Consider the following 12,240-nt stretch of genomic DNA (forward strand, 5'->3'; position numbering starts at 1 on the left):
GAAAAGATAATATAATCCTGGCATTTGCAGGTAAATGAGTGGAGTTAGAGAAAATAATGCTAAGTGAAGTTAGCCAATCCCAAACAATCAAATGCTGAATGTTTTCTTTGATATAAGGAGGCTGATTCATAGTGAGATAGGAAGTGGGAGCATAGGAGGAATAGACAAACTTTAGATAGGGAAAAGGGTTTGGAGGGGAAAGGAGGGGGCATGAGGTATTAATGATGGTGGAATGTGATGATCATTATTATCCAAAGTATAGCTATGAAGACACAAATTGGTGTGAATATACTGTGTATATAACAAGAGATATGAAAAAGTTGTGCTCTATATGTGTAATAAGAATTGTAATGCATTCCACTGTCATATATTAATTAAAAATGTTTTTTAAGAAAGCATAATCTACCTGAAGGCTACATTACAGAACATAATGTTGGGATTTACTAATTTTAGTTTGTTATTTTGAGAGCTGAAAATGTATTTTCTTAAATAGAACATGTTTTATGAATTGTCTCATATAAGCTTGAGCAGATTAAATTGATACAATACAAAATATTAGTTGAACATTGTAACATTATAATATAGTGATGTTAAAATAATTTTATGCTAGATTCTAAAACAAAGAATAATATTACTTTATATATATGTACATATATACACATATATTATCTTTATAGTATTTCTTATTATTTTAGAACTAAGTAAAACTATAAAAAGAATAAAAATTTAGATGCAAATATTTGAACATTCTTTTTTTTTCTTTTTAAATAAGTACCTATTCTAGTTGAATGAATAGGGTTGGTCTTAATAATTATAAAATGATAAAATATTCTTGCCTGCCTGCCAGTGTCACTAGATTATTTTAATATTAAATTCTTGATGTTGTAAAATACATTGATTGCTATACTAAGTGTTGTGAAAATTATGTAGAGATAGGATTAGCATGTATTTGGGTTATGACCTGCTATACTGAAATTAAATGTTCATTTATTAGTCAGATTTTAGTAAGTTATTATGTGTTAACAGATGACTTGAAATTTTTAGTAGCTTCAAAATAAAAGGTTATTTCTTATTCAGGAATGCCTCAATGACAGCAGAATCACATTTGATAAGTTTTTGCCAGGATGCACCAACATTATTTCCAAAGCAAACCACATGGCCAAAACTAATTTCAATAGGGCATTGAAGTGTAACCTCATATAGAGAGGACAACATATAACTTGGAAAAATAATAGAATTTACCACAGTGCATATAATGCATCTCACAGCAACCAGAGAATATGCATTTTCATTATGCATAAAAATAGAAATCAGGCAACTCTGATTTAGAAATCATAAAGAGAGAAAATAACTCTACTGGAATAGCCTTTGCTTATTTCTTTTGCCTGCAATTAACAGGCATGCATATGTATTTAAACACATCTGTAAATCCAGACCACCCCCCAACAGTGTTAATAATCAACAATCTTTAAAAACTAAGTTTTTCTGCCTTTCAGTATCTTTAACTGGATGCCAACTAGTTCAGCAATAATTTCTTAGATTAATGGAAAGAAAGGTGCCATGAAGGACAGCTGTTATCTGCAATGTCAGGTCCTATGTTCTAATTTATGATACTGTTTGAAAAGTGAAAAAATGTTCCTCTTTTGAAAAAGTATATTTATTATCAAGCAGGAAAACAATACGTTGTTTTTCAAATCAAAAAAGATTTATTATGTTATTTCTCATTCTATATTCACAAATATTCCAAGTATTATAAAGTAGCAGTCAATGATAATGTCCTTACAATTTTTAATTTTGACATGTCAATCAATCTCTCAAGTATTTACACAAATAGTCAAATGCCCTGAAATATGACTTCACCATATGTTTCATCAGATGGAAAGTTTAATGCTTAGAACTTATAAATAGAAACAGACTTGAAACTTATGGAATACAGCATGTGATAAGGATCTCAACATTTCATAATTCACACACACACACACACACACACACACACAAAGCAAAATGAAGTGGAAAAGTTGGTGACTTAAATAAGCCTTGGAATTAACCAGCCAGAATGAAATCTTTAGGTTAAAAACATTAGCAAAATCTGAAGTTAGTATATTTTTCTCATTAGTCATCTCTAGTCCCATAAAAGAGATAATCAAGAAGACATAATCCTAGTTTAATAAGGGCTTACCAAATATAGCTCTTCAAAATTAATTAGCCTAATCATAAAAATAGAAATGAATAGGTGGATAGACTCTCTAACTTGGAAAATATCTTGAAGAAGCGCTAGATCATTTTATTCTACTTAAAATGGCCATCAATTTTATCACACATAATGCTAATATTTAAACACTGAATGATACTTTTTATATTAACAATTTTCTTTTTTCTTTATATAATCTAGACTTCAGGAAAGACCCATCTTTCATATTTCTATTCAATCAAGTTGGTAAATTTGTCTTTAAGAATGAAGTCCAAAAAATAATCAGATGTCAAATATTCAATAGGAACATTTTATAATAATGTAAGCATTTTAATAATGCCATCACAATATTTATCCTGTTCTCATTAATGTTTGAAAGGGAGTGTATGAAAAAAGGAAATTATTTCTAGGTGGAACATTAGAAAGAAGCTGAGAAAATAGAGTTGGAAAAGGATGCTGGAAAATTTGGCTAGGTGTGTGAAATAGTGACCAACTGTGAGAAGAAAGTCAATAACCATTTGCTAAAATGTTTAATATTTTATGACATAAGATAGCACATTTTATGTGACTTACAATAAAGGTAAAAAATATTCCTCTTTTGAAAAAGTGTATTTATTATCAAGCAGGAAAATAATACATTGTTTTTCAAATAAAAAAAATATGTATTATGTTATTGCTCACTTTATATTCACAAATATTCCAAGTATTATATAAGATAAGAGCATAAGGGATTTTTTCCACATATACTAGAATTTTATTTCATAAGTTTCCTTTTATAGATTTAATGTGTCTCTGAATTAATGTAAACTCACCATAAATAACTTGTATAGGATTTGGTGCACCTTTGACGCATAAGCATATCACATACTAATTCAGTCAAGAACTATCTTTTATGTTTCTATTATTTGCTAAGAATATACTATTTATGGAGGTTCAATGTCCATATGACACCCACTTGGAAGTTTGGATAGGCTAGTTTGACACTGAAAAGACATAAATTAGGTGGATATAAGCATATTGATAATATTTTTTAAATGAGGATGAATAAAATAAATTTGAGAGGTAGAGAGAAATAAGAGGATTCAATGGAGAGATAAGACTATCAATATTTAGGGGTCAGGTATTCCATAAAGAGGAGCAGCTAGTAAAGTAAGAAATGCTGTTATTATAGAAAGCTGTTCATGAGAAAAAAGTGGTCTTTTAAAAAATTATTTATTCTAATTTGTTATACATGACAGCAGAATACATTTCAATTTATATTACACATATAGATCACAATTTGTCATGTCTCTGGTTGTTCACAGAGTCAAACCATTCATGTCTTCATACATGTACTTAGGGTAATGATGTCCATCTCATTCCAAAATCTTTCTTACCCCAATGCCCCCTCCCTTACCCTCTCTCCCCTTTATCCCCTATCTAAAGTTCCTGCATTCCTCCCATGCTCTGCCCCATCTCCATTATGAATCAGCTCCCACATATCAGAGAAAACATTTGGCAATTGTTTTTTGTGATTGGCTTACTTCACTTATCATAATATTCTTCAATTCTATTCATTTACCTGCAAATGCCATGATTTTGTTCTCTTTTAATGCTGAGTAACATACCATTGTGTATATATACCACAGTTTCTTTTTCCATTCATCTACTGAAGTGCATCTAGAGTGGTTCCAAAATTTAGCTATTATGAATTGTGCTGCTATAAACATTGATGTGGCTGTGTCCCTGTAATATGCTGTTTTTAAGTCCTTTGGGTATAGACTAAGGAGTGTGATTGCTGGGTCAAATGGTGGTTCCATTCCAAGTTTTCCAAGGAATATCCATACTGATTTCTAGATTGGTTGTACCAATTTGTAGTCCCACAAACAATGTATGAGTGTACCTTTTCTCCCATATCCTCATGAACACATATTGTTGTTTGTATTTTTAATAGCTGTCATTCTAACTGGAGTGAGATAAAATCTTAGAGTGGTTTTGATTTGCATTTCTCTAATTGCTAGAGATATTGAAAATTTTTTTATATATTTGTTGATTGATTGCATATCATCTTCTGAAAAGTGTCTCTTCAGTTCCTTGGCCCATTTATTGATTGGGTTATTATTTTTTTTGGTGTTAGAATTTTTGAGTTCTTTATATATTCTAGAGATTAGTGCTCTATCTGATGTGTGAGTGGTGAAAATTTGCTCCCATTCTGCAGGCTCTCTATCCACCTCACTAATTGTTTCTCTTGCTGAGAAGAAGCTTTTCAGTTTGAATTCAACCCATTTATTGATTCTTGATTTTAATACTTCCACTGTAAGAGTCTTATTAAGAAATTCAGGGCCTCATCCAACATTATGAAGATTTGGGCTTAATTTTTTATCTATCAGGCACAAGATCTCTGGCTTAATTCCTAGATCCTTGAACCACTTTGATTTGAGTTTTGTGCATGGTGAGAGATAGGGGCTCAATTTCATTTAGCTGCATATTGATTTCCATTTTTCCAAGCACTTTTTGCTGAAGAGGCTATCCTTTCTCCAATATATGCTTTTGGAGCCTTCCTCCAATATATGTTTATGTGAGTTTGTCTCTGTGTCTTCTAATCTGCATCTTTGGTCTACAAGTCTACTTTGTTGCCAATATCATTTTTTTTCCACTATTGCTCAGTAGTATAGTTTAAGGTATGGTAGAGTGATGCCAACTGCTTCACTCTTCTTGCTAAGGATTGCTTTGGCTATCCTGGGTCTCTTATTTTTCCAGATGAATTTCATGCTTTTTCTATTTTTATGAGGAAAGTCTTTGCGATTTTGATTGGGATTGCTTTAAATCTGTTCAGTGCTTCTGATAGTATGGTCATTTTGACAATATTAATTCTGCTCATCCAAGAACAAGGGCAATCTTTCCATCTTCTAAGGCCTTTTTAAATTCATTTCTTTAGCATTCTATAGTTTTCATTGTAGAGGTCTTTTACTTCTTTCTTTCAGTTGGTTCCCAATTGATTTTTTGTTTGTTTGTTTGTTTTGTTTTGTTTTTTAAGCTTTTTTTTGTAAATGGGGTGGTTTTACAAGTTTCTCTTTCAGAGGATTTTTCACTGATGTACAGAAATAACTTTGATTTATGGGCATTGGTTTTTATATCCTGCTACTTTGTTGAACTCATTTATTCCTTCTATAAGTTTTCTGGTGGAATTTTTTTGGGTCCTCTAAGTATAGAATCATATTGACAGAAAATTGTGATAGCTTGAGTTCTTCTTTTCTTATCCTTATCCCTTTGATTTCTTTTGTCTGTATAATTGCTATGGCTGGTGTTTCAAGAACTATGTTAAATAGAAGTGGTGAACATGGGCATCCTTGTTGTGCTCCAGTTTTTAGAGGGAATGCTTCTAATTTTTCTCCACTTAGAATGATGTTGCCTTGGGCTTAGCATAGGTAGCTCTTACAATGTTGATATATGCTCCTGTTATCCCGAGTTTTTCTAGTGTTTTGAACATGAAAGTGTGCTGTATTTTGTTGAATTTTTTTTTTCTGCATCTATAGAGATGATCATATGATTTTTATCTTTAAGACTATTGATGTGATGATGAATTACATTCATTGATTTCTGTATGTTGAAACAACCTTGTATTCCTGAGATAAACCCCACTTGATTGTGGTGCATGATCTTTTTAATGTTTCTGTATTTAATTTACCATAATTTTACTGAGAACTTTTGCATTTATGTTCATTGGAGATATTTGTCTGAAGTTTTCTTTCTTTGATGTGTCTTTGTCTGGTTTTGGAATCAGGATGATATTGGCCTCAAAGAATGAGTTTTGAAGTGTTACCTCTTTTTCTGTTTCATAAAATAATTTAAGGAGTATTGGTACTAGTTTTTCTTTGAAGGTCTTGTAAAACTCCACTGTATATCACTCTGGTCCTGGGCTTTTCTTGGTTTTTAGGCTTCTGATGGTGTCTTCTGTTTAATTGCTTATAATTGATCTGTTTAACTTGAGTATATCATCCTGATTCTGTTTGTGCAGATTATATGACTTTAGAAATTTGTCAGTGCCTTCAAAATTTTCTTTTCTATTGGAGTGCAAATTTTCCAGAAAATTTTTATTTATCTTCTGTAGTTCTGAAGTGTCCATTGTGATATTTCCTTTTTCATCACAGATGTTAATAATTTGAGTTTTTTCTCTCCTTCTCTTCATTAGGATGTATAAGGGTTTATCAATTTTATTTACTTTTTCAAAGAACCAACTTTTTGTTTTGTCAATTTTTCAATTGTTTCTTTTGTTTCAAATTCTTTGATTTCAACACTGATTTTAATTTTTTCCTGTCTTCTACTGCTTTTAGTGATGATTTGTTCTTCTTTTTAGGACTTTGAGATGTAATGTTAGGTCATTTATTTGTTGACTTTCTCTTCTTTTAAAGAATGATCTCCATGCAATGTAATTTCCTCTTAGTACTGTGTTCATAGTATCCTAGAGATTTCTAGTTGTACCTGTGTTCTCATTCACTTCTAAGAAGTTTTTAATCTCTTCCTGGATGTCTTCTGCAACCTATTATTCATTCAGCAGCATGTTATTTAGTCTCCAGGTGTTGGAGTAGATTTTATTTCTTATTTTATCATTGATTTCTAATTTCATTCCATTATAATATGATAGAATGAAGGGTAATATCTCTACTTTTTTATATTTGCTAAGAGTTGCTTTGTGGCTTAACATATGGTCTATTTTAGAGAAGGATCCATGTGCTGCTGACAAGAAAGAGTGTTCACTTGTTGATGGATGAAATATTCATATATATATATATATATATATATATATATATATATATATATATCAGTTAAGTCTAAGTTATTGATTTTATTATTGAGTTCTATAGTTCCTTTGTTTAGCTTTGTTTGTAAAATATATCTAGTGGTAAAAGATGTGTGTTCAAATCACCCAGAATTATTGTATTGTGGTCTATTTGACTCTTGAACTTGAGAAGAGTTTGTTTGATGAATGTAGATGCTCCGTTGTTTGGGGGCATATATATTTATATTTGTTATGTCTTGTTGACGTATGGTTCCCTTGGGCAGTATAAAATGTCCTTATTTATCCCTTCTGATTAACTTTGACTTGAAGTCTACTTTATTTGATAGAAGGAAACCCCTACTTCTTTACACAGTCCATATTTTTTTCCTAACCTTTCACCTTCAGTCTGTGGATGACTTTTCCTATGAGATGAGTCTCTTGAAGGCAGCATATTGCTGGGTCTTTTTAAAAATCCAATCCACCAGTCTATGTCTTTTGATTAGTAAGTTTAGGCCATTAACATTCAGGGTTATTATTGAGACATGATTTATATTCCCGGTCATTTTTGATTGTTTTTGGTATTTCACTTGACTTGGTTTCTCTTTTGATTTTTTTCTCCTTTAGTGTAATATCTCCCTTTGCTGATTTTTTTTTCATTATCTCCTCATGGAAAATTTTGCCAAGGATGTTCTGTAGTGCAGGCATTCTCATTGTAAGTTCTTTTAACTTTTGTTAATTATGGATTTTTTTAATTTCATCATCAAATCTAAAGTTTAACTTTGCTGGATATAATATTCTTGGTTGGCATCCATTTTCTTTCAGAGCTTATTATATGTTGTTCCAGGATCTTCTGCTTTCAGGGTCTGGTTTGAAAAACCTGCAGACATCTTTATTGGTTTCCCCATATGTAATCTGATTCCTTTCTCTTCTGGTTTTTAAAATTCTATCCTTCTTCTGTGTTCTATGCATTTTCATTATAATGTGTCTTGGTGTAGATCTGTTGTAATTTTGTACATTTGGCATACTCTAAGTCTCTTGTATTTTATTTTCCAATTCATTCTTCATGTTTGGGAATTTTTTGATATTATTTCATTAAAGAGATTATGCAGTCCTTTGATATGAATCTCTGTGCCTTCCTCTATCCCAATAACTCTTAGATTTGGTCTTTTGATGCTATCCCATAATTCTTGGATGTTCTGCTCATGGTTTCTTACCATTTTCACTGTGTGGTCATCTTTATTTTCCAGATTGTATATTTAGTTTTCATTGTCTGACATTCTGTCTTCCAATTGATCTAGTCTTCTGGTGATGCTTTCTATTGAGTTTTTTATTTTGTTTATTGTTTCAGTTATTTCAACAATTTCTATTTTTTTTTTCAGAAACTCTCTTTCTTGAAGTAGTGTTTTGCTGCCTGTATTTGCTCTCTTATCTCTTTGTTGGAGTGATCAATTTTTGCCTGTATTTGCTAACTTAGTTCATTATTTAACTCATAGATCATTTTAATTATGTACATTTTGAAATCCTTCTCTGAAATTTCACCAACTGTGTTGTCCATGGACTCTATTATTGTAGTATCTTGGTTTGTTTGGGGGCACTTTCTTCCCTTGTTTTTTCCATGTTGTCTATGTGTCTTCCTTTATTGCAGTGCAGATCTGAAATATTACTGTTTCTACCCTATCTTATACTGTTCCTGCAGATTACCTGTACCTCACCTTGGTGATGGGCTTCTAGACCCTGGCTGGAAATGCTACTGCAACTAAAGGTGGTGGTGGCAAAATGGAAATAACTCAAGATAGCAGCAGTGCGGGTGTCCCAAGATGGATGCAACCACTCTCAGAGATGGGGTTAAAAGAGCGGACTGCCTATACTGAGATGCAGTTTCCTCCAGGCCTTATGTGTTGTTCCAAGGTGGAGGATCCTGCATGGGGAGGACTATGGCAATGGCTGCAGTGTCCCAAGATGGAGGCAGGGTATGTCTGTGTTCTGGCGTGTGTCTGCTGGTTGGCGGGGCAGTCCTGGGCCATGAAGATAATAGTCTTAGCAGATCAAACCATGCTTCTTAGTGTTTCCCACCACACTGAGAGCTGCTTTATGCACATTGAAAAAGACTCCTCAAACACTATTGAATTCATCTCATCTTGATCATGCTGGTAAACCAATATTAAAAATAAATGCGTAATGGAAGTTTTTAACAGATTACATAGTAATTTCATTTCCTAGATATTTCTAACTTTGGGCAAATGGCTGTATTTCTCTTCAGTCTAATATGTCTGTCTAACATTATTGAGAGATCCAGTAATGAATAATAATAATAATCAGTATCCATTGGATTTGGTGTCATGGGCTAGTTTGTAACCTTGACAAAAATTACTTTTGGTGACCTCCATGGGAGCAATGACAAGAAAACAATCAATCTCTCTCTTCCTCTCTCCTTCTCTCTCTCTCTTGCTTGCTCTTCCCCATACACATAAACACACACACACACACACACACACACACATACACACACACATAATCATACAGACACAATTATAATATCCATTGGTGTGTGTACAGTATATTCAGGATTTTTCCATTGTTTGCAAACCTGATATATTTGTGACCAATACTTCTGGAATGACTTAATTCAAATTGGACTTTTGAATGTAAGTAGTGACTTATGTCAACAACTATTATATTTCCACAATCAATATTTTGCTTCCTTGGATTTAAAATAAGCAATGTAAATAATAAATTATTTTTTTTTATTTTGCTTAAGATACTTCACAATAATCCACTAACTATAAGACTAGGAAACTGGTCAGGTGGCACATGCATGTAATCCTAGCAATTTGGGAGGCTGAAGTAGGAGGATGGCAAGTCTGAGGCCAGCTTCAGCAACTGAAGTCCTAAGAAAGCCACTGTCTTAAAATTTAAAAAAAAATTTTAAAAAGACTTGGGGGTGTAATGCAATGGTAAGGCATACCTGAATCCAATCCTCAGTAACAAAAATAAATAAATAAAAGACTAGTAAACTCATCATGTTCATTAAAGACACTAGTGAAGCTTGAATGACTAAGTCTTATGTGCAAATAATTTCAAAATTACTTTAAGGATATAGTTAGCTTTTGTATACATTATTGAATCCATTTTTCTTTAATACAACTACACTAAAAATTAAAATTCTGGATTTATTGAATGTAATGAAGGATTTTGCCACAAAACAAATACTCATTTTTTAACAAGTATATCTGAGTTACATGAATTCCTAAAATATGTGTCACCACCCTTCCACATACATTATTTATTCAAGTCATAGATTCTAAGATCATTCAACCAAGAAAATCAAGATTTATATAGTAGTTATAATTCATGTATGAACAACAGTGACCTCATGTGGCTAATGCTTTATGCCTGAAACTATTAGATTAATAACAGCAACAAAAAATAGTCTCTACTATACATCAAGACTTGTGTCATAGTGAAGGATTAGACCTGCCCATGTCTTGCAAAATGATTTTTTTTTCTAAGATTTCTGATCACAAAGGAAAGCAATCTCTTTGAAGGACCCATATGGAGTAGCTCTGTATATGATTATAAGGTTAGGTTATTCAAAGATTAATATTTTGGAATAAGGTGTCTTGAGGCCAGGGATCTAACCATGCTTCTTTGTGTTCTGTCAACACACTGAGATCCACTCTATGCACATTGAAATAAACTTATTAAATTCATTTCATCTTGATTATGCCGGGTATACCAATATTAAAGATAATTGTCTAAATGGAAATTTTTAACAGATTACATTGTAGTTTCATTACTCAGATATTTCTAACTTTGTGAGAATGGTTGTATTATCTTCAGTCTGAAGAATTCTTTTAACCACCCTAAGTTATAATACTCAGGGCTTTCATGCAAACATTTGTTCAAAAATATTCTTCTATTTTATTAGCTAGAATAACAGTAGTTGCAAACATATTGTATTGCTTTGAAAAATAAAGCAACTTTAAGTTTTCTTTCCTTACCAATCGAGGGTATTATCTTTATCACTGATTTCACTGCAATGTTGTAGATAGATGATAGGTACATATCTAGCTGCACTAGTAAGATCTTAGCTAGACAATGCTCAATTAAGAGCAAATATATTACTTTAGATTTCTTTAGTAACATTATATTCAGTAGGTGACATACTGTTGCTTTCAACACTGCTCAGAGTTATGCCCTAATCTCCCAAAACAGTATTAAAGCACATGATACTGGATCAGAAAATGTGGCTAATAATATGACTTCAACATATTTTGGGCATTGGTCTAGTCACTATCTTCTCTCAAACTTAGAGCGTTCATCTTTGAAATGTAAAAAGATAACAGAATCTGCCTCATAGAACAATCATGAGGATTAAGTTAGAAAACATATGTACACCATTTCATAGGATTATGGCACATAGTAAGTGCTTAATATTTTAAGCTTTGAATTTGGATTAAATTTTTGTGTTTTTAGAACTAGGGAAAAACAATCTTAAAATTAATTTGGAAGAATAAAAAGACACTGAATAGCCAAAGCCAAAAAAGCAATGCTGGAGGTATCGCAATATCTGACTTCATATTATACTACAGAGTTATAGTAATAAAAACAGTGTGATACTGGCATAAAAACAGCTATATAGATAATGGAACAGAATAGAAGACACAGAAACAACCCTACACAGATACAGTTATCTGATCCTTGACAAATGTGCCAAAAACCTACATTGGAGAAAACCTACATTTAACAAATGGTGCTGGGAAAACTGGTTATCAATATGTAGAAGAATAATACTAGATGCTTGTCCCTCACTATGCCTAAAAATCAACTCAAAATGAACCAAAGACCTAATCATTAGACCAGAAACTTTGCAACCTCTAGAAGAAAACATAGAGTCAACACTCCAACATATTGGCACAGGCAAGAACTATTTCAATAGAACCCCTAAAACTCATAAAATATTAGCAAGAATTAATAAATGGGATTATATCAAATTAAAAAGCTTCTGCACAGCAAAGAATATGATTAAGAACTTGAAGAGAGAGCCTACAGAACGGGAGAAAAACTTTGCTTGCCACTTTCTGACAGAGGACTAATATAAACAACTCAAAAAACTTAACACCCAAACCACAAATAACCCAATGAAATGGGCAATGAACAAAACAAATACTTCTCAAAAGAAGAAATATAAATGACCAAAAAAATATAAAAAAGAAAATGTTCAGTGTTTTTAGAAATTAGGGAAATGCAAAGGAAACTTTTTCCTGAGACTTTATTTCAATCCTGTCAG

The sequence above is a fragment of the Callospermophilus lateralis genome, chromosome 6 (assembly GCF_048772815.1).
Source record: "Callospermophilus lateralis isolate mCalLat2 chromosome 6, mCalLat2.hap1, whole genome shotgun sequence".
Classification (NCBI taxonomy): Eukaryota; Metazoa; Chordata; class Mammalia; order Rodentia; family Sciuridae; genus Callospermophilus; species Callospermophilus lateralis.